General features: G+C 49.1%; 1 protein-coding gene and 1 pseudogene across 7 annotated transcripts in view; one reads left to right on the forward strand and one right to left on the reverse strand.

Annotated features, from left to right (window-relative positions):
- The window catches only part of LOC149351126 (uncharacterized), a 131,907-nt gene that overhangs the window by 64,341 nt on the left and 43,557 nt on the right, over positions 1-24,009 (reverse strand). The window lies entirely within an intron of this gene.
- Positions 8,141-9,458, forward strand: LOC149351127 (very long chain fatty acid elongase AAEL008004 pseudogene; annotated as a pseudogene).

A 24,009-nucleotide genomic window follows, 5' to 3' on the forward strand; every position in this document is an offset into this window, starting at 1 on the left:
GTTTTTCAGAGCGCCGGTTCTAAACAATTATCCACTGGAGCCAAACCCACTCCTATAATAACCCAAATTAACGTTTCATATTAAACTCTGCAGAAGCAGCCTTCTTTTTGGTGCATTAGTTTTCCCAGAAAACGTCACACAAGAAAGCGAGCCGAACGGAAGTATTGTTTTATGCACTCCGTTTTTTGCCCACATCACTCGTGTCAACATTAACCGCCATTAACAACGCATACCGTTAGAAGGTAAATACATTTCTCATTATAATGAGTTAAAAAATTGTTTTTCTGTCTTAAGCGGGGAGGCCACAGCGATCACGCAAACGTTGTGAAAAATAGCCAGTGGCCGCGTAAGCCTGGTTTAAAGACGTCGGTTAAGCGTAGTTAAGCGTGGTTTAAAGACGTCGGGTTGGACGCGCGGTCATAAGACGCCGCCAAAAACTTGGGAACGATTCCACCGTGGTCCGGCGTTTAAGAAAGCGGCAAGTGAAATTGCGCAGCACGACCGACTGGATCGGGCGTGCGACGAGGTCAGCTGGCCGTGAGGCGCGGCCGCACTATACGTAGAGCATCGAAATCTCGAGAACACTTGGTCGCCGTACTGGAGACGACGGCGTCAAAGGCAACCACCAGGTGCTCTGACCAGCACTTGCGTGCAATGTCGCACCTTTTTGTGATTCCACCGCTCTTTATACAGTTCGCAGCATTAATTGAAGAAGGCCCACCACATTTTCCCTGTACCCTAAAACAGTTCGCAACACGTATAACCGGGAGCTCACTAGCTCTTGGGCTTAATGTCTTAATTCCATTCAGAGCACAAAACGGGCGCGTAAAAGGTTTGCTTACTGACAACACTCGGTGTCTAAGCATGGCAACCAATCCCATCGCAGTATGTACGCATGCATTGCTGCTGTGTAGTAGTCTAGGCATAGCAGACTAGATCGCAAACTGTTTTTTTTTTTGCCCTTTGTGTCTCCGTGCTGGTTGCCATGTCGAAGCTATTCAACAAGCACCAGACTGCTACCTGAGCGCTTTCCTCATCACCCCTTCATGTCTTGAAGAGCCACGGGTGCGCTACACGCTGTCGCAGTGGCCTGCCAGGCGACTGCGTCAACTTTTGAATAATACGTTAGTACCTTTAGCCCTGTTGATGTTCTTCGCCGCAATTATACAGATGCTAACATGAACCCAAGAACGACCCCTCGTTCCTCTGTCCTCGGAGCGCTTGCAACACCACCAGGCGCTCTGACCAGCACTTGCGTGCAATGTCGCACCTTTTTATAATTCCACCGCTCTTTATACAGTTCGCAGCATTAATTGAAGAAGGCCCACCACATTTTCCCTGCACCCTAAAACAGTTCGCAACACGTATAACCGGGAGCTCACTAGCTCTTGGGCTTAATGTCTTAATTCCATTCAGAGCACAAAAGGTTAAGTGGGGCCCTCAGAGCGCTGGTTGACATCCAAAGCCGAGAGAGCGGCTTGCGCTCGCGAGCACGCAACCGCCGAGACCAGCTGAGACGAGCGCCTGCGTCCCTTCCTGGCGACAGGCTTTAGCGACTGAGCCTGTTTTTCGTTCGCGAGATGTAAACAAAGGCGACCGCGGAAAACTACTGATGGCGCGTGCAGCACCCGCCGGGGCGTCGACCACCATCGCGCCGGCGGGAAAAGCCGAGCGCGCTCAGTGAGCGGTGCTTGCAGCGTGCCGTGCCCGCCACCCATGAAAACTGCCCAAGCGTCGCAAACCGCGTAAAGCACAAAAGCGGCGCTCTTAGAAAACCCCACACACTCTTCACCTGAGAGGGTACAAACCGTCTAAGCTGCACGCGTACTTCCTTTGTTAGCCACGGCCTGCTACTTTTTTTCGCGTCCTTGAATAATGTTTTTCCCTCTCGCTGCATGGGACGTTAGTGTGGCTCAAAGAGATGCGTACGGATGAGCGAGCTAGGGCCCTGGCTGTAACGCGGTGTAATCTTTTCAAGGGAAAATACTAAGTAAGCAGTCGCTGCTCGAGGATCTTACCACGTGCCGCAGGTATGTGCGCAATAAATAATGCATTTGCCTCTTAAAGCGACGACGCAATCTATGACGGACGCCGCAGTCGAAGTCTGTCAGTTATTTTCAACCACGTGTGGTTCAAATGGCTCGAAATAGCAGCACCCCGATCACTCACAGGGTAGCCATCGTGATTTATATTCCCAAGCGGCGAAGGCGATCCGCGCCTGGCGGAGGCATACGACAACGGGAGTATCACATCGAAGAAGTCGGTCGAAACTGACGATAAGGAGCCAGATGTTGTTGGCGAGCAGGAGGTCGCTGACGATTACTGAGCGGGACACATAGTTGAGAAGATCCACACGGGCGCAATCTAACCATGTGCTTCAGGCAGAAAGCATGGGCAAGACCTGAGCTATCCCTCTTCCCGTCTCTTTGGCGCACGTTATAAATCTTTCACACCTTGCCCCCGGGGGACCAGTGGATATCCCATGTGATTGGACATTTCGTTGAGTTGATAACAACGCAGATGTGCTTCAAACCATTTTTATACAGCGCGTCTACCATGGCAACAGCAGTGTAAAATTCGTTGGTTCTCATTAACAAATAAAAGTCAGAATACGCGTTGACCACACTGCTACCTGCTTATCTGCGTCACTGCTCGACTGTCAAAAGAGCGACTCAGCTCAACTCAAGAAGAGCACCGAAAATTTCAACGTTCGATGGAACACTTTCGCAATGTTTGTGTATATGTTGCATCGCGGCGAACGGCTGCTTATCCTAGAGCGTGGCAAAAAAAAAAAAGTGAAAATTCTGAGTGTCCCAAAAATAAGCTCAGCATTTGAAAATGGGTCCTTTATTTTGGCAGCCTAGACAGACAGCCCCGCCGCGGTGGCTCAGTAGTTACGGCGCTCGGCTGCTGACCCGAAAGACGCGGGTTCGATCCCGGCCGCGGCGGCCGAATTTCGGTGGAGGCGAAATTCTAGAGGCCCATGTACTGTGCGATGTCAGTGCACGTTAAAGAACCCCAGGTGGTCGAAATTTCCGGAGCCCTTCACTATGGCGTCCCACATAGCCTGAGTCGCTTTGGGACGTTAAACCCCAATAAACAAAACCAAACCAAACCAGACAGACATTTTTGCCTCGTAGCAACCGCTGGGCTTGCACACTCTTTCTAGCACCAAAAAAAAGGGGGGAGGGGGGAGGGGGGTGGCAGCCTTGGGTGAGATAATTCAACGGTCCTTTTCAATCTCTTTCGCTTGTTATCACCCACAGCGGCCACCTACCGAAGTCGGCGATAGCGGCGTAGCGAGGGTGATTAACGATTGAGTGTCACAGGAAGAATCCAAATTCAAGTCATTACATTATCCGACACCTGACTTTATCTGAGAAAGCGACTGCATTTCGCGTTTTCCACCAACGCCACTCTGTGCGTCGAAGAGTTGGGCTGGCGAGTGGACGCAGCGTTGCACTGTTTGTGTGCATCTCACGGTGGTCTCCAAGTACGTGCAAAAGTTGACGTGCTTGCCTCATAGACTAACCGCGATCACCAGCAATACGTCTTAAAGAGAGCACTACAGAACAGTCGCACTGCATACCTTCGAACGAAGTCAGAAACAGAAGGCGCAGTGTGTCCGCACGCTACTATCCTCTGCTGGTTTGGTTTGGTTTATTGGGGTTTAACGTCCCAAAGCAACTAAGGCTATGAGGGGTGCCGTAGTGAAGGGCTCTGGAAATTTCGACCACCTAGGGTTCTTTAACGTGCACTGACATCGCACAGTACACGGGCCTCTAGAATTTCGCCTCCATCGAAATTCTACCGTCGCGGCCGGGATCGAACCCGCGTCTTTCGGGTCAGCAGCCGAGCGCCGTAACCACTGAGCCACCACGGCGGGGCCTACTATCCTCTGCATCCACGAGTACAGTAGGAGATTCTAAATTCCGCCGGAAGTGGTGACCTAACGCAGCTAGACCACAACACCAAGTTTCGTTTACCTTCCTTCAATTTTGCCAGACCGCCGCCTCTCCCAAAGGAAACGAGAGGATTTGTAAAAGGCAAACTATCGAGTGCACGGCCGGTATGGACACGCAAACGTGCTCATCGCGTAAGCTGCTGCTTTAGGTCCGACGCGGAAGTATTGGCGTAACATTCGGCCGCCGTAAAGACCGGTCCGCGCGGAAGTGCCCACGAGGTCGGGGGAAAGAAGACTGGCTCGTCTACGCCGTGGCTACGCGAGCGTGTACACAGGGCCGACTACGGCATATATATCGAGGCCAACTTTTGCTCACTCGAGTGGCACGCGCCTCTAACGATCCTCACGTGAACGGCGGCCCATGTGCACGCATGCTTCGCTTCCCTTTTCGGGGCCTCCGACGGGCGCTTGGAAGTTGCGTTCTTTCATTCATTTGCCCGCTGAGACAAAGAGTGAGAGATACGAATGCATTCAGGAGCGTGTGTGCCGCGAATATCCGGTCAATTATTGAGAAGTTTGTCCATTGCTGTGAAGCGACAGATAGGGACAAAAATTATTGTGGGACTGTAAAAGAATGAAAAAGAAAGTGTCCCTGCCCGGGCAGATAGGGACAGTTATCTTGAAAGCTGCAAAACACGCGAGTAGGCGACGAAATACTGCAGTTTTCAGAGGTGTAAGATGTACATATTGATGGCCTGACCAGAAGCGGCAGCTTCGTTTTTCGAATCGCCACGGCATCGATGCCCTGGCCAGAAGCAGAATTACTAACGCTACTGTGAGCCCAAGAAATCCTTTCAGTTCCGAGAACACCGTCGATTGGATTCGAGATATATAGAGTAGCCAAGATTTTTTTAAATATCAAGAAGCCAGCGGCGAATATGCCACTCAAAGGAGGGCCTTCGGCCAGTCGGCGTCGACCAGTCCTCATGACGTCACGGTTGCAATGCAGCCGAGGCTATAGTAGGATGCAACTCGGGAACCAAGCGGCGAATGCCTCTCAAAAAAGCCCCTCCAGCCAATGGCGTAGAGTGCTTTAGTAGAGTTAGTTGTTGGACATGTTGGTACTGTAGATTTAAGTTCATAGATTTCCACCGAAACGGCACACGACCAAAGAAGGGAAGGACGAGAAGGACTAAACGCAGCGCTGACTGACAACTGTTTATCTTGGTACGTGCACACATAGCTTAAATGCCCTCAAACCAGCGCAGGCTGGCCCGAAGTTCCAATAAGGCTCGACAAGTGTTCAAAATTCGGACTGGAACCTCGTGTGCCTGAACCGACGCATAGCCGAGAAGGCCACTGTTTCCTGGTGCCGTTTTCATCCAGAATGCTTCGGGGATAATCGAAAAATTTTTAGCGCTTTTAAAATTCCATACGTGTGGTACTTTTATCGCCTTTAACAAAAAGATTTATCTGCAAAAGAAGGGCACTTGCATTAGGTCTCGGGTTGCCCGGCTTTTATGTAACATCTTTTTAGCTAACATTGATTGCCATTTACGATACTTTTAAGCAATCTAAGAGTGACTGTGTTCGAATAGGGTTTCTTTATGTGGATGACTTTTTAGTTGTTTTAAACAATGATTGTGCCATTCCCAATTACGATACACCGAGAAAGTACTGGATCGCTTTCAAAAGCACGGTAAAGGGCTCATTTGCACCTAAGAGCTCCCGGTTGAAGCCAGCCTGCAGTTCTCGGTTTTAGGTATCAGTTTAATGAATGCGCACGTATGCTGGGCGTACTCACGCAGAGCACCAAAAAAAAACGCCTGCCGTATAATTCATCCCATTCAAAAATAGCGAAGAGGAGAATCGGTTAACTTTGCTTGGAGTCTGCACCCCGAAAATCATGTGTACATGATATGCAAGATAGCTTCAGGTATCAATTTGCCAGGTTTGAGGCTGCCGGCGGCTTCCCTGGGTCGTTTGTTGTGGCTGTGGCAGAAACGCTTCTGAAGAATGTGAAGCCCGCAGCAGACTAGGAGGAAATATGCCCTCCGCAGTAAGGCCTGAAGGGATGCCTTACATACAGAGAATCTTCCATGGCCTCATAAAGGTGGCGAACCGACACAACGTGACATTGATTTTTTTCAGCCCCTCGGAAGCTTGGTCAGCTGGCCGACGCATCACCGGTGAGAACAAAAAAAAACCGGGCTATAAAAAGAGGCACGGGAACCGTTTTGTGGAATATGCGTCACTGGCGTGGTGTACGAAATCCTCGTGACGTGTGGCAGCTCGTACATCGGGCAGACAGGGCGATGCGTGAACTACCGGCTCAGGGAGAACGCAAGAGATCTGAAGACCTTGTCGACCACTGTAATACTTACAAGGATTGTACACTGAGTTTTTCAAGCATGAATACTCTTAGCAGAAGCAGATTGCAAACCACATGTGAAACGATGCAGGCGTATAATATCAAAAAGCTGGTCCACAATGAGTTAGCTATACTTCAGTTGCATTAAATAACGCAGAAAAGACGTTTCTTTCACGGTTTTTTTTTTTTTGTAGGCGTCATGAGTTCCTTCTTTTTTTTTTCTTTAGACGTGTGCGCCTGCGCTGGTCTCAGGGCCATATTTAAACTGTGTGTGCTTCGCAAAATAAGCATTTGTAAGTCAGCGCTGTGTTCCGTCCTTCTATGGTCGTGTGCCGTTGCGCTGGCAAACTATGAACGTAAATTAATCGGAAGCAAGTGTGTATAGTTTCTTTCATCCCCGAGTGCGACGACGTTCGCTTTGTTTACATTCCAATTGCGAGAAAATAAAATAGTTTAACGTAAACGCACCCAGACTATAGTAGGATACAAACGTAAATTAAAGAATAGCAGCTGGTAACAATGGGTCATGGTCTTCTGCGTCCCTTATTACTCCGCTGACCAATTACAACAGTACACTAAGTTTGCTTTTTCATGTTTGGCTATATCAAGAAAGCCAGAGGACGCCACCGCGGTGTTTCAGTGGTTACGGTGCTGGGCTGCTGGGGCGTAAGACGCGGGTTCGATATCGGCCGCGGCGGTCGAATTTCGATGGAGGTGCAATTCTAGAGGCCCGTGTACTGTGCAATGTTAGTGCACGTTAAAGAAACCCAGGTGGTCGAAATTTCTGGAGCCCTTCACTACGGCGTCCCTCATAGCCTGAGTCGCTTTGATAAACCGTACAAAACCGTCTGGTGGTTTGCTTTCCGTTGAGGTGACGAGAAAAGCTTTAACAGGAGACTATTTTTTGTCACGAAGGAATTCTTTGCGGCGGCCACTGACGATACAAATTGTAAGCTTCAAGGTATTATCGTTTAATTTAATTAAAAGTGGGCGTAAGTTGCAGTGACCCATATCTGAGCCCAGAGTTTGCTATGTGAACGCCGTGCAGCATGGCGCCACGCGCTTATGAGTTCACCCCACCTATTGCATTGCGCCTTATACCAAGCGGCCTTCTGCAACACGAGGGCGCCAGATGCTGTTTCGCAGAGCTCGATATCTGTTAACAAGAGAAACACGTGCACGAGGACAGTTTTTCGCCGGGCGCTAGACTGCGCGGTTGCCTTGCGTCGTACTTTGGTTTCTTAATTCTTTATTTGCGAAAAGACGTTCGCTTGCCCAGGTACAGGATGTATGCCTCCTTCCAGAAAAAAAAAAGGGGGGGGGCGGGGAGTTTCGCTAGCTTCAACAATAGTCAATGGCACTGACGCACATGGATGCGTGCTCGTAGGTGACGCACTGGGTGAGAAAAGGAGAGGAATGCAATCCGAAGATGCAGAGGGGAAGCAACGCCGATAGGAGCGAAAGAGCCCGGCAAGCGACGAACCCGCGCCTTCGCAGCTTGGTCAAGGTTTCCGAAGTTCCAGGAGGAAGTCGGAGCGCACGCCGCGCAAAGTGCCCTCTCCACCCGACGACTACCGAACGGGGCGAGAATGGCACACACGGTCTGCTGTCTGTTTGGCCGCGGAATTGCCCGAAGGTCTTGGAAGGATGGCAGTAGGTGAGAGCCGTATCAGCCTCAATGCCGTCTGTTCCCCTCTCCCCGCAGTGGAGCGCGCGCGTCAAGCAGCTGTCGTCGGACGGGGAGAGAAACGGGATTACGGCAAGAGGAGAAAGGGCCTCTCGCCCCATTCGTTATCCTAGTTTCACTCTCTCCCAAAGCAGTAAATAAAGGCGGGGGCCCGGTGCATTCGCAAGTCAAACGCATACTTGCTCGCTGCGTTGAAACGAAGGTGTCGAACATGGAAGCCGTGGTGTCGGACTCCATCCTGCCGCGCGACCCGCGCACCCTGGGCTGGCCCTTGGTGGGCAGCAAGCAGTTCCTTATCACGCTGCTCCTTGGCTATGTCTACCTGGTCAAGATCGGCGGCCCGCGGTTCATGAAAGGCCGCAAGGCGTACGATGGCCTCAAGCCGATCATCATGCTCTACAACCTTTCAATGGTGTTCCTCAACGCCTACTTCGTGTACAACTTTCTGATACGCTCGTACTTCGGCGGCGGCTACAACATCGTCTGCCAAGGCATCGACTTCCAGGCCCGCGACAGTACGACCACAGAGTTCCTCACGCTCTGCTGGTGGTACCTGTGGGTGCGGATCGCCGACTTCCTCGACACCATCTTCTTTGTTCTGCGCAAAAAGGACTCGCACGTGTCTTTCCTGCACGTGGTCCATCACGTGCTCGTCGTGTTCAACGGCTGGTTCGGGCTGGCCTACGGTCCCGACGGTCAAGTGGCGCTCGGCCTGACGCTTAACAGCTTCGTGCACGTGGTCATGTACTCCTACTACTTCCTGTCGCTGCTGGGGCCCTCGGTGAGGCCGTACCTCTGGTGGAAGCGTTACCTGACCCAGTTCCAGCTCGTGCAGTTCGTCATCATGTTCGTCCACTGCATGATCCCCGTTTTCAAGGAGTGTGGCTACCCCAAAACCCATCTGTTGGTTACCATCCCGCAGGCCGTGTTCTTCTTCGGCATGTTCATTCGCTTCTACTTCCAGGCCTACAACAAGGAGCCCAGCCAGCGCGCCGTCAGGGAAAAGAACGAGTAAAACAACCAGGCGAGTACCGGCTGCTTTGTCGGTCCGGATGCACGTTTCTCGCCGGCGGCAACTCTACAAAGCGCCGCTTGCAGACTTGCCGCCCAAACGATCTCTGTCGAACTGTGTGACGCAGTGCCTGCGACCGACTTGTGAATGACTGAAGCCGTGCAAGCCGAAAGCGGCGGTCGTACACTGTTCCTCGGTGCCGCCTATCACCGTGCCGGCCCTCGCAGACATTACTGGCAGTGTTTGTGCGTGTCGCCCACCTACACTGCAAAATCCCCGCGAAGGTATTGCTGTTTCTCTGGACAGCGGCAAACGATGGCGCTTTGCCCTCATCCTTCGTTTGAACTGCAGTGCACGTCATACCTACTTAATGCACAATGTTAAGTTCGGCGATGACGACCCTTCGGTGAACCTGTAGCCACGCCGTGGCATTAGCGTATCATGTAAATAAACAGACTCGGCTCCCTGTGGGCCTCTAAAACTAGTGTCTCACACGTCTCTTCGTTCGTTCTCCTCTGTGTTTATCGATGTTTCGCACTGCTCTTTGAAATATAGCCCAGCCTTTGCAAACAAGGCTTCTGTTCTACGCCCGTCGTACGCATGACTGTCCAATGTAAAAAGCGGGTCTTAAAACATAAGCAGCAAATGATACCGTCACGAGGTGGTTGCATTTAAATGATCAAGCAAGTTTTATTGCTCACGCTCAGTTTAACTCTGATAATTGCATAATGAGTGCTTCACGTAAGGTTCTCGTGACTGTCCTAACTTCCATAGATGTGCGATAACTGGCGAGTTAACCGTCATCGCAGCCCATACTGGTGCGGGCTTAAGTCGGAAGAAGGTGGCAGAGCTTTACTCAAAGCTCCGGCGAGGAGCCACTTGAGCAAAGTACCGGTCATTACCGTTGTCCCCAAGACTGATGAAAATTGGCACATTTTTTTTTTTTTTGTGGGGGGGGGGGGGGGCTTTTTAATTGCAAGTATTTGTACTGTCTTTCGTTACTGCATGTTCGAGAATGTGCGAGCTTTAGGCACAAGGCTTAAAGGTGCAGGAACACCCGCGCTTCGGTAGCACGCATGGAGCGGCGGCATTTCTTTTTTCGATGCGCATGTCTCCGTATACGCGAAAAAAAAACATGGAAACGAACCGAAAGTCATCAAATTCCACAATTTGAAACCTAATTTGCTGCAGCTGCGAGAAGACTCGTTGCAAGGGGCAGAACGCTAAACACTTTCGCTTGTAACCGCGCGCGTGCATTACGTACGCATTGGAAGTCAGCCAGGGTATACACGTGACCGCGATTATTTAGCAACCCCGCCGCGATCGGTGACGCGCATGCCTTTTCACGCTGGTTTTTTGCCGGGCTCGCAACGTTGGCGGCTGTGTCAGCGGGTCATAAGTTTTAAACAGCCGGACATTACCTATTGCAGGCAAGGGCAGCGTTCACGTGCATTTTACGGCGGCTTTCACCACGCTGCTGAGCATGTGCCCCAGGCCGGGAATTATCAGTGAAGTGATTCAAGGATTCTCCCGTGACACCGAACGATGACGTCAGGAGCGCGTTACTTCGTGCCTCCTTCGGCTGAAAAACTTGTCTTCCGCAATGGGTAAAGACCAAGCATATTATTCTTACACCGTGGTAAAGGCGAACCCGGCAGTAAGTGACGTATCCTGTCCAATTAAACTGATGCCCGTGTCCACCGCAATTGGCTGCAGGCTCTTTGCCAGAAACTGTGGTGCCGTGGAAACAAGCTAGTTGGCGTTTTCAAATGAGCATCGGATCGGCCGAGTCGTTAGGCCGCGCCTCCCAGTCACCTAGTCGTATGCTTTCGGGGGAAATCCTTTAAGGCTAACTTATACAAGGGACCTTTCCTCAGGTTGATCTTATCCGATAAATTCCTATTAACCGCTTATTTAAGAAACAATATCAATTTGCTTTCTTTTCTCACAATCTGTGCAAAAGAGCTGGCTGTTGGGAAATACTAAAGCCGTCAGTGCGATACGGCAGTCCGATGGCTAAGATGTTGAGACGCTTTGTGGTCTATTGCTGCATTTCAGGATTTCGGTAAAATAATATACCATCGTTTTGCCTCCATCCCTCTATATGCATTCGTCACCCACCCTCCAGAAGTAAACATACCGAAGTCAGGGCCACGTATCGTTTTTATCACAGCTCTTAATTTTCGCTAGCAAAGCCATCCCAGCAGGGAAACATTTAATCATTATTTGCCTTTGTCATAAAATAACTCTTTTTTTATCTACACTATCCATAGCAGCGGCTCCGATACTAGTAGCAATAGTTTAGTTTTTATTTTTGCTGCTGGACAGAATTCTTTTTTTGTTTTTATTTTCTCCTCAGGCTAGTTTGATTAAGCTCGTTACAGTTAGTGACACGGGCCAGGATGCTTCTATTTCTTACATTTACCCCGTCATGTTTTCGTTTATTTCTTCTCGTGATGCTCTAAATAAGCTGTCTCTTGCCTCTGGCAAGTTCCGTCTCGAATGGGCGCACTTCGGGCATGAAATTTTCTTCCACCTGGATCCGGCCACAATATATTGGTTAGACGTTGCAAAGGACCTACCGTAAGTGTTCAACATGTAAACAGTCTCGGCTGCCATCGATGCGTTCAGCCATCGAAAAGGTTTTGTTTTCGGTTGCGTGCAGCAATGGGTTTATTTCGGGCAGATTCGCACATGCCTATGTAACTCTATGTGTAGATATTGCCTTTTTAAAGGGTTTTCCTGCTTGGGGATGAATTTAGTGCGCATTTAGCAAGATTTTATTACTTGTAAAGCTACCTGTGAGCAAAGATATACATTTTCTTCTGTAGAATTCGCGATGATTATGAAAAACTTGGAAGGTAGCGAAGGCAAGTTATGTTTATCATACGGAATGCACGTCTTCAGAAGCATCGCTGAGGGCGAGTGAACAATGAGTCGAGCCGACATCATAGCGGACGTGATATGCTGGTCCTCTGCGCCACCATCGTTCGCACCACTGCGAATGATAGCTGCGCGGTGAACCGATGCGATCACGGCTTCCGGCCAGGTGAGTACTTCCAAGGTATTGTTTAATTGCATTATTTCGGCAAATTTGGCTGAAATATACAAGAATAAAGGGCACAGATGCAAGGCAAAAAAATGTGTTGCTTAGCTAAGTGGCACATTTTCTTGCGAAGTAAAACACACAACACGAAAATTATTTCTTTTTCTGTTGGCGTTCGTCGTCCTTTTTTTTTTTTCGACCTACTTTAACTGGTATGAATGACAGCAATAAAGCGGCCTGGTGTATGAGGTGCGTTGCAACAATCAGTGGCAATGCGAGAAATATTTTTGAAGGCAAACAGCGCAACGACGCAGACAGAGTAGAAGAAAACACAGGACAAGCGCTACATACCAGCCAGTTGTATGTAGCGCTACATACCAGTTGGTGATACAATACCACCAACTCGCCCGTTTGGCTATAGCGAGAAATATTGCCATAAAAGTCTATCATAGAAAAAAAAAACACGAGCCTCGATCCCCCCCCCCCCCCCCCCCCCCCCCCCGCCGCTCAAAATAAACTGAGATGTCATGCGTTGGAAAAGAATAAATTGGCTTAAAAGGAACCGGATAACTGTTTGCAAATAAAAACCCGAAGGAGAGCTTCGAAATGCAAACTCTGAACCTCTCACAAGATGCACCTTTTCAAGAATTATGTGGGGTCGATTGCGCGGAGGCAGCTACAAATATTTTGACGAAACATAAACTAAAATGGGGCTTGTAGCCCGAGGGTGGCGCGTCACGTGGTTCAGAGGGCGCAGAGCTTCGCATGCGCCACTAGCGGGCTAAATTTCAATCAACCACGCTCACTGCGCACGGGCACCGCCAGGGCGGCGGCCATGCTGTGTGTAGTCCTAACCAGCTGCTCTCGAGCCTGATTCAGACTTGAAAAAAAAAAGCACCCAATCCACCCCCATTTTGGCGTATAGCAAGGGTTTCGACTGCTGGTATTCTTCCTGGCACACTCAGTGGGCAACGTTTTGAGATGCACGGAGTTGGGAAATGAACCCTGCTGGTCTTAGGCATGCTCCTTTGTCTAACTTTCATTAGAAATGGATTCGTTCTTCCAAATGAATTGACTTTGGGGGGGGGGGGGGGGGGAGTCGAACTTCGCAAGTCTGCTTTCGTTTCCGTGCCTTTCTTCGTTTTGCGACCTCGAACTTCGAACTTGCCACGGAGCATCCGCTATGAACTGGAACCACCGGCATCCTCCGCGCCATCCGTGGCGTGGGGAAACTTTCGATGAAATTTCACCCATTCCGTCAGGCGGAATTTCGTTGGCGCGCGTATCGCGAGTAAACAATCAGCCGAACAGGCATTCGCCCAGTTCTCTCCAGCCTGCCAATCCCGCCCTCTGATTGCCTCGTATTGTCCGAAGTGGAGAATTCCTCACGTATGTTCGCCGAATGCTCGCTGGCACGTGCACGCGCTCCTCCGGGCCCAATCCCTTCTATTTTTCCCCGCCCTCGGCCTCCGCTGTTCTCTCCTCGCACACTCAGTTCGCCTGTCTTCGCCCCGGGTTTCCCCTTTGACGCAGACTGCGCACCCCGTTGTTTGTACACGGAGCGGCTTATCCTCCCCCTCTTCCTGCTGCTGCCGGCGGCGAGAACAGCCAAGCCCCGCGTACCGGGAAGGAAGCAAGGAAAGCGGTGACCGAGTGAGCCGCCACCGGACGGAGACTGCGCAACGAGCGCGTGCGGCACCGCGCAAGCCTCAAAAACAGCTCTGCACTGCGGGGACGGAAAAAAAGAAAGACAACGAAGCCCTGTACGCTTGTGAATGGCAGCCGGCGAAAAGTGAACGCGAGCATTCGGAGTCGCCCCGTGATGAAAGGGAGAGGAAACCAGCGCCACTCGGATGGCGTCAATCGGCCGAATAACGCGTCGAATAAAATGCGCGTGCTTTCATCGGGGAGAATGGGAGACGCCGCCCCTCTATAGAAAAGGCCGGGAAAACTCAGCAGAACTCTCCGGTAAAGTGCTCCTTTTGACGAACCGCTTTTTTTTTTCTTTCCTGTTACGCTGACGCTGCTCTTGCCACTGGGCAAAGTCGTTGCTTTGCTGGGAGTACACCCACCATGGCGGCACCTGGACGCGGTCTGTGCGCCTGGAGAAGGATGCTCGCCGCACGTTCGACGCTTGCATTGTTCCTGCCGATTAGTGTTGTCAGTAACGGGTTACAAGTTTTCCATCCATCCATCCATACACAGCTACAGCACAGAAAAGGGGAGCGCCGTTAACCGGCTGTTTCTATCTGCAACTGCGGCTACGTTTCTGGTTATTCAGTTCCTAAGCGAGCGAAGCTGACCTTGAACACCTTGACGTAACACTCGCATTTTTGTGATAATTATGCAGGTTCAAGTAAAAAAAAAGTTTATGTGCGCACATATATTTTTTCCGTAACTATGAAATTTAAGCATTTCTTTATTGCTACACAATTTCCGCGTAATTTCGTAAGCAGAAGCACACCAGAATTACTGTAAATTTGTTTAGTTCAGGTATGTTTTCTTTGTGAGGTTGGAATTAAATGACGTATGCGCTTTATAAAATTGTTATCTTATCTTGAGTTCTTACAGCGAAGACACATTGATTAAAATTTATGGCCATGGAGTAACGGCAAAGTAACGTGCGATACTTTTTTTCGGTAACGCTAACGCGTTACCTTTTTTTGTAGGTAACGTAGGGCGGTAACGCGTTCTTTTTTTTTAGTGTAACGAATAACGTATTTAGTTACTATTTTTCGGTAACGTCTACAACACTGGTGCCGATACAATAACTATTTTGGTGTACTCATGCAAGCGTGGGACCACTTCAGCTTGGGCCATATACGCCTAACTGATCCTGACATAGAGTCATGCACAAGCATTAACGAATACTGCTTGTTTGGACGTTGCTATGAGGCATGATCATCCAAAACTACCAGAACAAGGACTTTCTCATCGAAGAGGCGAAATAATAGAGGCGAAATAATAAATAATAATAAAGAGAATTACATGGCAGTCCGCCGCCTGCAGAGCTAACAATATAACAACAATAAATTGTAAGTGATTTTCAAAATCAAGCCGCAACATGCTGTCGCTGTCGTAAGCTAGAAAAAAGGAAGTTCGTCTGAAGAGAAAATAAAGCCGCAAGTGGTTGTTGCCTCACAGCAGCGGGCCCGTTCTGGCGCTACACTGGCAGCGTTGAGCGCAGTCTGTCGCTGTACTGGCACGTACAGGGCTGGAACGAACACTGCGAAGTCACAAACGAAGTTTTTTTGCATGCAGCAAGCATGTGTCACCCTGAACAGCCAGAAAGAGCTCTAAATACGGTAAAGCGCGTTAGAAATTAACGGCAGAAATCGACGCCTCTCTCGTTGAAACTGAAAACTCAGATCACCAAAACTGGCGCAGGACTATTGCGTGTGTGTGTACCTACTTGGCGTCGTCTGTGTGCGGCATATTTCCGCGGAAGTGAATGCTTCATGAACTAGTCATTTATTTGTGCTTATTTAAACATAGAATATGGAATTACCTTTTCAAGCTATTTTAACGGACCTCACCAAAGCCCGCACAGCGCGTGTTTTCGCTTTGCTTATCTACCAGAGTAAGCACGCCAAGGTCCGCCGTTCAGTGCTGCGCATCTGCATGCTAAATATATTCTGATACAGCGGCTGCCCGACAGGCGTGAAATTCAAGGATTCTGCCTTGCTGACATTCTTCAGTCATTTGAGGTTAATGTTTCCTGAAACAGAAACGTGCGAAAATATCGCAAGCCTGTCGATTAGCGTAGTGGTTACTCCATAAGACCGTCAACAGTGCGTGTTTGACCACTCTGCAGTGCGCAACGCTGGCGCGCTGATCCTTGAGCCTTGCTCTCCGCAGCGAACACGTGCCAGCCGGGGACGTGATAAACAGCTGGTCTGAGCGAAAAGCCTTTTGGGAAATCCAGTGCCGGGCACCAGTGTCCCCCGTGGCACGCCTTATTATCGACTTAGTCTCAAGGTGCCGAGTTAATGCACACTCAACCAGTTCTCAGTGAACGGAATGTGGTCCTGCAGAAAAAAATTTCAGGTGGCGCACTGAAAGCAAAAACAAGCAACGATAAATATAAGCGCAAAGAAACACGTGGCATCTTTGTAGCGCAGAAAATAAGCAATAATAATAAAGCCAAAACAGAAAAAAGAGAGCACAATGTTGCTTTTCGATTCGAACAGAACACTTACCTGAAGGTTAACTCTTTGCGACTACGCTACACCTGCGTGAGTCTCTGCGCTTGTACGGGTCGGATGCATACATGACCGTGTGTGCTTATAACGGTTCGTACTGCAAGACCAACCGACCCGTGCACAGATAAACAGGCTGGTGAAATCGCAAACGCTTCGGTCACTACGTGTGATTCTAGAGGTGCGCTGTAATTTTACCCTGCACTTTGGGCTTGCCTTTGTTGCAACCCGTCACGCAAACAGCGGTGCAGCGCTGTATATATATGAGCGGCAAGATAATGCGGCCGCTACGAGGAGCCCGCGATTTTCGCACGGGAACGGCATCTCTTTTGGGGTTGTGGTTGCGAGAGCACGCATTTATTCATACGGGCGGCGCCGTGTGATGGGCAGCGTGCGCGAATCGTTACCAAGTAGCGTCCGCATAAATGGAAGACAACAGGAATGATGACATGGGAAACCGGTAAACGTCTTCGGACGGTGTGAAGTGAGCCCCCGGCGCGTCATAAGGAAAAGCGTGTTCCGCGCCGGAAAGCACTCGTGTAATTGCGACCGGGGGGCAACCTGAGTGCGCAGGAGCACGCGAGTCAATATTGTCGCCTTCTTCAGTCATATGCACTGGTCTCTTTTGCACAAATCTGCCACGATGCGCAGCGCACGGTCGAAGCCTGAAGTCCACGGCGTGGGTTGCTTGATTAGTGTGAACAGCTGTTTTTTTATTTTTTTCCACTGATTAATTCACCGGGTACGGAATATCTCTAATTGTCCGGAAGGAGCTGGCTACTATGTCCAGCGGAGTTATTGAAATTAATATAGGGCATTTTTCACGGCTTCGTGTGGTGTATGTGGATCTGGGGATCTGTAAAAATGCGTTTAAAACAGGTTACGCTTTCGTGATAGACGTACAGACGCATCACTTCAAGCCCTTCATATAGCCATCAAGTCTGGTTTCTGCCGTTGTTTCCGGATTGTTAACAGGAACTGCGTTTTTTTTTAGATGAGAACCAGCCAATGCGTTTTATTGTTTTGCTTTTTTTTTCATCACTTTAGAGTGACACCAAAGGAGGCCTTCGGATATCCCGATTTCGTTCATGTGACATCGCGATTACTTTGAAGGCCCAATTTTTCGCGAACTGCTGGCTATCTGCTCAAATCGCGAGACATAAATTGTATTTGTCAATGCCACGTTCATGATACAGCGACGATCGTTGCTACCAAAGCTGGGTTGTGCTAACTTCTTAAGTTTTTGGTTAATCCACCCAGCTTTTCCCTCACCTAATGTGAAATTTCCGTTGGCATGACGAAAATTTGGAGTCACTTTGGCGACTAAAGTGGTGCAAGGCGAAAGCCTTAGTACAGCATTCTGTCACGAATGTGGTTGTGAATGATGATTCAAGTGCTGCCAGCGAATGACGCGTCCATTGGCTGTCTGCGTGTGTTACTGATGTGTGGTTAACATGTTAAGCTTCGCCTGTAAGAGTGGAACGCGACAGCGTCTTGCAACGCTGCCAGGGAGTCCACAGAACGCCATCGCCAATTCGGCTGTACGCCTTGCTGGACGGTAAATTTATTGTTTGAGGAAAGGAAATGTATCTCTCTCGCATATCTGGGTGGACACCTGCACCTCGCCGTAAGGGAAAGGGGGAAGATGGGAGTGAACGAAGACGCCGTATTAGCTAGACGCGCCTTTGTTCATTCCAAACCATTCAGCTGGCATTACGGAGTGGCTAGCGTGCTCGTATCGCACTCCGGAGACCCTGGTTCGATTCCCCAACTCGCCCAATTTCGTTCTCGGTTTTAATGATTTATGCGGTCTAACTAGAAAGGTTAATTAGGCTATTTCATATTTATATTATTGTATTTCTATCCATCGTGTTCTGTCATTAACCTGTCAATTGTTGGAACTGTCTAGGATGTTCGACACTGTATATGAAACGAGCAACGTCGAACTGAGTGGGGAAGTGCGCGGTGATGGAGCGAACGCGGCGTCGTACTTATCTGTTTTTTTCAGCAGCGTCTCCTTCCGCGGACGCTGTTGTCGTTGCGGCGCGCGTCTTCTCTTTTCCTCTTTCTTCTGACCTCTTCTTTCTCCTCTATCTTAATTAGGCTAATTGATTAATTAAGCAATTAACTAAACTCAGTCCAACTTAGTTGGAGCATCACTATACGATCCCTTTGATTGGTTGCATGGTTACTAGCCAAAGTACAATTGGCCCCATTTGAAATTCGCGCACTGTGACGTCACGAGCATTTCGACCAATTGAAAAGCGTGACATTTTCTGTCGACAACTCCTGCTTACAACGATGAGGCATTAAAGGCTTCCGCCTTAAAAGAAGTACAAAGCCAAAAAGCAGCGGACAAGGGATTAGGGAAAACAACGAAATGGATTTAGGGCGAAAGAAGTTACTGGGTTGTTTGGTTTGGTTTATGGGGTTTAACGTCCCGAAGCGACTCAGGCTGTGAGGGACGCAGTTATTGGGTTGTATTGTTAAAGAGTCACAAAAAAAAAAACGAAGCTGTTGTGAGGGGCTATGGCACGTCTGACATAAAAACAACAACGAGTGAAGCGGCACAGGAAAGCGATGATACATACCGCCACTCCGTTCTTGCGCCATTTTCCCTCCATGCAGTACTGAGCAACAGTTACTGCTGCCAAATGAGGGGTCAATGACAGCGCACGTGAATACTACAGGTTGTGCAGATGTCAAAATGCTCTCGGTTAATGAAAAAAAAAAGCTGGCTTTCTTTAAGAGCTCAAAGCCGGAGCGGCAGCGATGTAAGCACAGCCTTCTTAACGTCCGAACTAACCAGCAGGTGAGTGCGAGCGCGGGGTAACTCGACAGCGCTAGGATGCCTTTCAGACGTTCACTGCTTATTATCTCGAATGAATACGCGAACAAACGGCTGCATGCAGCTCTATGTGTTTTTATTTTCTTAGAGTCCACGGTTTATTAAATTCCTCCTTGAATCCTGCCTGAAGTGCAGATTATGTCACCTGGTTAAAAGTATCGCTGGTCGCAGTCTTTCTGCCAGGTGCAGATTTATGAAGCCGGTGTCGCCTTCTCCAAGCGCAAATTTTTACATAGGAAAACCTTAGGAAAATTATGTTTATCGCCATTTTTAGGACGAAAAAAGCCTAATAAAAACATGGCTCAAATGGAACTCCCTCACCCCAACCGTCATCTCCAAAAGGAACCCATAAATCTTTCACTGCTCTCCACACCCAAGCACACCTTAACCATAGGGACCGGGCGGCCGTCGCATGGCACGACCGTCGGCTGAGCGGAACAGTTCCGCCCGTGGCAAAACGCTCGTCAGAGGAATGAGGAGGGAGCGGCGTAGCCGGTTGCGCTTCGCGAGAATGGCTTTACCCGTCGTTCTGCGGTGTGGCTTTTAATCGCACGCAGCTTTTTCGATTAGGCAATCTCGAAAAAGGGAAGAACCTTTACGAGGCAAGCCATGTGTACGACATGCGCGAGTGTCAAGGTGTGGTCACCCACATATTCTGTAAGTGCATACCACAGACAAAGCTGAACGCGCCAAGCTACGATGTGGACCTGGAAGTAAGTGCAACTTCATTCGTCCGGGTAACCGTTGTAATACACAAAACGGATTTTACATGCCGTATTAATGCCTGCATGCAGTTGGGCGCATAAATGAACATAATTGCAGCAAAATGCTCCTGCAAAGCTGGCATGGACGGCCGGTGCAAGCATGCTGCGTCGCTCGCATTCGCCATTGATAAAGAAACGACGTCGTGCACGAGCTCCAGTCGAAGTTGGGGGGCGCCTTCTAAAGAATATTTACACGAGATGAAAAAGGCTATGCTCATGGGATGATGGTACATAACCTCATTACTTACGGCAAAATCGAGGCAAGTTTCACGGTAATACGAGGTTGTTCACAACAGCCACCGGAACATGTTTCTACAATAAACACCACTTGACAGTAAACAATTGCTTCATGCGGAAAGGCAGTGCTCTGAATTGCTGAAGTGCTGAATTGGAGGAGAGAAACGCGGTGCCAAACTTCTCTTGCTACAAAAATTCCAAGGGTGCATTCAAGCCTGCCTAGGTGCAGTAATGCGAAATCATTTTTCTTGCTGCTGCTGATTATGTTGCTGCGTGTTCGTTTCTTTATGCCTTTGCCATTTCTAAGTCGTGTTTTCGCTCTAACTTCGGTTCTACCGCATCCGAAGACGTGGGTCCCGTTTCTATAGCGTCTAGTAAGCATACCGCAGTACTAATGAATTAGTTCATTTAGATCAGCAGTTTGACTAAATTACCGACGAATGTAGGAAGTAATTCACTAATTTGGCTAATTAACTCTGCCAATAATTGAGTTACCCAGATAATTGGTTTGGTTTGGTTTATGGGGTTTAACGTCCCAAAGCGACTAAGCCTATGAGAGAGGCCGTAGTGGAGGGCTCCGGAAATTTCGACCACCTGGGGTTCTTTAACGTGCACTGACATCGCACAGTACACGGGCCTGTAGAATTTCTCCTCCAAAGAAATTGAACCGCCGCGGCCGGGATCGAACCCGCGTCTTTCGGGTCAGCAGCCGAGCACCATAACCACTGAGCCACCGCGGCGGCACTTACCCAGATAATTAACCGTCTTGGTGACTTAACTGAATGTAATGCCACTTAATTGTTTATTTAATTAAATGAGTAATCAACAAATTCACATGTTCGATTAAATTACCACTTGATTTGGTGAGTAACTGATTAATTCAAATAATTAGTTGCTTAGCCAGACTAATTATTTACTAATTTAATTAATCATCGTATTGACCTAATTATCCATGCATGGTAATTAAATAATGATTTAATAAACTATTTCATTAATTAATCCCATAATGCATGATTGACAGTTCGTGTGGACACGCTCTGATGACAGGTCCTGTGCACGCCATTCATGAGACAAGAAATTCTTTCGCGTTAATAATGCGCGGAAGCCCTTTGCTAGCTTCCAAAGAGTTTACCTCAATTCACCACGTGTGTTCGCCTCGTGTTCACCTCGTGTGTGCTATGCTATTAGCGCCTGCAGCAACCAACCGGGAACAGGCGACCATGCTTCGACGGAGCGAACGATCAGCTTCGGTGAGTGCCATGCTCGCAGTTGACGCGTGTAGTTTCTGTCGCCGGTTGCCTCTAGGGCAAACGTGGCATGGTGTTGCACGTTGGAAAAACGCAAGCACCGCGTGTTCAATCTCAACATCGCGGAGAGCAACCGGATGTAGCTTTTCGTGAAGCACAGTTTGTCATGGACGCTCTCGCTGCCTGCTGGCAATGGCGAGTGTGACAATTTAGATGCAGAGCTTGCGACAGAGTACCCCGTTCACAAATTGAACATTTTGGAAATAACAGCGATTACATGACCGAAACTTATCCACGTCTAATCGTTGCAGTGTTTGTTTGCGGAGATAAGCGCGATGAAATTGCAATTCGGCCCTCCTGCCGCTTGCGTAAGGCTGTTCGTACTACGAGCGATGCAAGCCAGTTCACTGAAAACAATTCGCATTCTCGCCTATTCCGCTCCCGCCAGTACTCACTGGTTCACAAATAGCAGAATATGTGTAATTTCACGGTCTGATAGGTGGGTACACTAATGGAACGTTATTACCGACTTACTGACAGGCCGAATCACCGCACCTGTGTTGAGAACTCCAATCTCAATCGGGTAAGCGCACTACTCAAGTCGTTTTGTTTGTTGTATCTCTGGCACGGTTATGCATAGTGGACTTTATTACAGTGAATTTGATGTGATTTCAGTCCAATAATTTATTACAATGCATGGTAGAATTTACCGTCCCGTGCAAACCGTGTGCTTCTTACGTTGCCGTGGCTGTATTTTTGCTCACTTTGCAGTTGGGTAAAAGTCCTTGTCGCCGCGTCCATTCATGCCATGCTGTGGAAATTAAATTAGTATTTTTGAACTAATGGCATGTTTTTCGTTTTTATTTTTCAAGTGGCGATGCCCACACGCTCTCGATATTGGCGAACAGGTGGTGTGGTTTGGTTTGGTTTGGTTGATGGGGTTTAACGTCCCAAAGCGACTAAGGCTATGAGAGACGCCGTAGTTGCGGCTAAATTTGTGAAGTCTTTACATCGTGTGCTGCTGGATAAAACAGCTTTGCCAAGGCCGTCCAAAAGCCTGATCTCTTAAATTATGCACAGAGTATAGTTTGGCAAGCCAGGCGCTGCGCTTCGTTCTGCGCCCGATATTGAGCACAGGCAGTGGGTTTGTTTCTGTATGCATTTCATTCGCAAAGTGCGCTGATGCGTAAGTTTGTTGGCGCAAGTATTTTTATTCAACAACTACGTCCACTGCCAATGCAACTCGGGGACGGCGGGAAAGCGGTGAAGAAATAGACATCGCAGACGCGCTGAGACCTTCGCATTACGTGGTGCGCGTACATACTGACGACGTTTTTTGTTTTTATGCGAAGCATACTACTTTAGCTACCACTTCAGCCCTTCACCGTGGTTATGCGCCTCCAAATCACGTGATACATGACGTCACACCTCGTGACACGATGATGCCATGCCACACCACGTGACACGATGACGTCACGGGAGTGGAGAAACGGGGGCCCACCTCGCGCCGTCGCTGTGGTTGTGCGCCTCCAAATCACGTGATACATGACGTCACACCACTTGACACGATGTCGTCACGACAGTGGATAAACGGGGGCCCACCTCGCGCCGTCGCTGTGGTTGTGCGCCTCCAAATTACGCGACACGATGATGCTTCGCATTTTCCAGGCTTAACCAAGTTAAGCCTCAGCCATTTTTTTTACTTTGGTCGACTCATGCCGCAACCGGCAATAAAACATTGATGCCTAGAGGACGTTGGCGTTCCGTGCAACATTGCTGCTCTTGATGTACAGACGCAAACACACGCTTGACCGGCGACTAAGCGGCCGGACGTTGCTACGCGCGGCGGATTATCAGCCCAGGGGAGGACGGCAACAGTGGGCTGCCGCGCAGCGCACGTGTTTGAGAGTATTTCTCCCTCCCCTGCCCACTCCTCGTAAAATGGTGTATAGCGCGCGAACGAAGGTTATAACCACGCCATGCATTCCAGCCAAATGAAAATACCTCTTACCATCAGATCCAGACGACCCTTCCACAGCATCGACAGCCCTCCGGCCGTGCTGCCCATATTTATGGGTTGCACTTTTTTCGGTGTTTATCTCAGCAGCCAATTTTTTTTTTTCAGCGAATATTACTGCCCACAAATTATTACTGCCGACAATCTCCACCCATCGCCTGCATCGAAATCAGCTGACGCTTGGCGGCTGCTCTGAGCGAGCTCTGAGGCACGTCTCTTTCGGTAGCTGCTCTGAAGGTTCTTTGGTCTTCAACCGTTCAATGGATTATAAAAACCGGCATCAACGTCGCATAACAAGCACATCTCCCTCATCCGAAGTGCATTTCACGCCGTATTAATCAACGTGATGGACTGCACTTTGTCATGTCACTTTTTACAGCAGTATAGCTACGTGAGGGACTCGACTGGAGAGAACAGCCGTCGTAGGCGCTGCATGTCACCACCGAAGACTTCATGCTTCACCTAATACTTTCATGTTGTATTAAGGCGGAAGCCTTTAATGCCTCATCGTTATAACCAGAAGTTTTCGACAGAAATTGTCACGCTTTTCAATTGGTCGAAACTGTCGTGACGTCAAAGTGCGCGAATTTCAAACGGGGCCAATTGTACTTTGGCTAGTAACCATGCAACAAATTGAAGGGATCGTATAGTGATGCTCCATGTAAGCAGGAATGAGC

The sequence above is a fragment of the Amblyomma mixtum genome, chromosome 3, assembly GCF_055824585.1.
Source record: "Amblyomma mixtum isolate Tamu chromosome 3, ASM5582458v1, whole genome shotgun sequence".
Lineage (NCBI taxonomy): Eukaryota > Metazoa > Arthropoda > Arachnida > Ixodida > Ixodidae > Amblyomma > Amblyomma mixtum.